This window comes from Oncorhynchus tshawytscha, unplaced genomic scaffold, assembly GCF_018296145.1.
Source record: "Oncorhynchus tshawytscha isolate Ot180627B unplaced genomic scaffold, Otsh_v2.0 Un_contig_7502_pilon_pilon, whole genome shotgun sequence".
NCBI classification, from domain to species: domain Eukaryota; kingdom Metazoa; phylum Chordata; class Actinopteri; order Salmoniformes; family Salmonidae; genus Oncorhynchus; species Oncorhynchus tshawytscha.
Genome location: NW_024609483.1, coordinates 142,501 through 145,000, shown reverse-complemented (window position 1 = coordinate 145,000; position 2,500 = coordinate 142,501). Strand labels below are relative to the sequence as shown.

The window sequence follows — 2,500 nt, the reverse complement described above, 5'->3', positions numbered from 1 at the left end:
CTACTAACATTTTATTTATAATCTACAGGCTCTATTCTCCTAACATCTGAATTATAATCTACAGGTGGATATCTTTAGTCTCTATTCTCCTAACATCTGATTAATAATCTACAGTCTCTATTCTCCTAACATCTGATTTATAATCTACAGTCTCTATTCTCCTAACATCTGATTTATAATCTACAGTCTCTATTCTCCTAACATCTGAATTATAATCTACAGGTGGTTATCTTTAGGCTCTATTCTCCTAACATCTGATTTACAATCTACAGTCTCTATTCTCCTAACATCTGAATTATAATCTACAGGTGGTTATCTTTAGGCTCTATTCTCCTAACATCTGATTTACAATCTACAGTCTCTATTCTAACATCTGAATTATAATCTACAGGTGGTTATCTTTAGGCTCTATTCTCCTAACATCTGATTTATAATCTACAGTCTCTATTCTCCTAACATCTGATTTACAATCTACAGTCTCTATTCTAACATCTGAATTATAATCTACAGTCTCTATTCTAACATCTGAATTATAATCTACAGGTGGATATCTTTAGTCTCTATTCTCCTAACATCTGATTCATAATCTACAGTCTCTATTCTCCTAACATCTGATTTATAATCTACAGGTGGTTATCTTTAGGCTCTATTCTCCTAACATCTGATTTATAATCTACAGGTGGTTATCTTTAGGCTCTCTTCTCCTTCGTCAGTCTGTGTCCCTCTGTTGAGTGTCTTCCTGGAGTTGTGTGTGTTGTCAGGGTTACTGGTCGATTCCTCTGAACAGACACATGGCAAACACCATGGCAAACAGCTGAGAGAACAAGGGAGACAGTTTAGGAAGGGTTAGGAGGATCACTGCAATGTATTGTCACTATTGGCTAACATTGTAGCTAGATTATTTACTGCTGAACTCAAACACAAAGTTAGAGGGATTGAATCCACAGTATAGCAAGGAAAGAAGGCCAATACTGTATCTTCTATAGCAAGACTGCTCAACCCTCTTCCTGGACATCTTCAGTCCAACAGACCTACAGGACAGTAGATCTCCAGGAAGAGGGTTGGACTGAAAACCTACAGGACAGTAGATCTCCAGGAAGAGGGTTGGACTGAAAACCTACAGGACAGTAGATCTCCAGGAAGAGGGTTGGACTGAAAACCTACAGGACAGTAGATCTCCAGGAAGAGGGTTGGACTGAAAACCTACAGGACAGTAGATCTCCAGGAAGAGGGTTGGACTGAAAACCTACAGGACAGTAGATCTCCAGGAAGAGGGTTGGACTGAAAACCTACAGGACAGTAGATCTCCAGGAAGAGGGTTGGACTGAAAACCTACAGGACAGTAGATCTCCAGGAAGAGGGTTGGACTGAAAACCTACAGGACAGTAGATCTCCAGGAAGAGGGTTGGACTGAAAACCTACAGGACAGTAGATCTCCAGGAAGAGGGTTGGACTGAAAACCTACAGGACAGTAGATCTCCAGGAAGAGGGTTGGACTGAAAACCTACAGGACAGTAGATCTCCAGGAAGAGGGTTGGACTGAAAACCTACAGGACAGTAGATCTCCAGGAAGAGGGTTGGACTGAAAACCTACAGGACAGTAGATCTCCAGGAAGAGGGTTGGACTGAAAACCTACAGGACAGTAGATCTCCAGGAAGAGGGTTGGACTGAAAACCTACAGGACAGTAGATCTCCAGGAAGAGGGTTGGACTGAAAACCTACAGGACAGTAGATCTCCAGGAAGAGGGTTGGACTGAAAACCTACAGGACAGTAGATCTCCAGGAAGAGGGTTGGACTGAAAACCTACAGGACAGTAGATCTCCAGGAAGAGGGTTGGACTGAAAACCTACAGGACAGTAGATCTCCAGGAAGTTGGACTGAAAACCTACAGGACAGTAGATCTCCAGGAAGAACTGAAAACCTACAGGACAGTAGATCTCCAGGAAGAGGGTTGGACTGAAAACCTACAGGACAGTAGATCTCCAGGAAGAGGGTTGGACTGAAAACCTACAGGACAGTAGATCTCCAGGAAGAGGGTTGGACTGAAAACCTACAGGACAGTAGATCTCCAGGAAGAGGGTTGGACTGAAAACCTACAGGACAGTAGATCTCCAGGAAGAGGGTTGGACTGAAAACCTACAGGACAGTAGATCTCCAGGAAGAGGGTTGGACTGAAAACCTACAGGACAGTAGATCTCCAGGAAGAGGGTTGGACTGAAAACCTACAGGACAGTAGATCTCCAGGAAGAGGGTTGGACTGAAAACCTACAGGACAGTAGATCTCCAGGAAGAGGGTTGGACTGAAAACCTACAGGACAGTAGATCTCCAGGAAGAGGGTTGGACTGAAAACCTACAGGACAGTAGATCTCCAGGAAGAGGGTTGGGCTGAAAACCTACAGGACAGTAGATCTCCAGGAAGAGGGTTGGGCTGAAAACCTACAGGACAGTAGATCTCCAGGAAGAGGGTTGGGCTGAAAACCTACAGGACAGTAGATCT

At 43.6% G+C, this 2,500-nt stretch overlaps 1 pseudogene; it reads right to left on the bottom strand.

The window, feature by feature from the left end:
• Positions 1 to 39: 39 nt before the first annotated feature.
• The window catches only part of LOC121844956, a 59,651-nt pseudogene continuing 57,190 nt past the window's right edge, over positions 40 to 2,500 (bottom strand).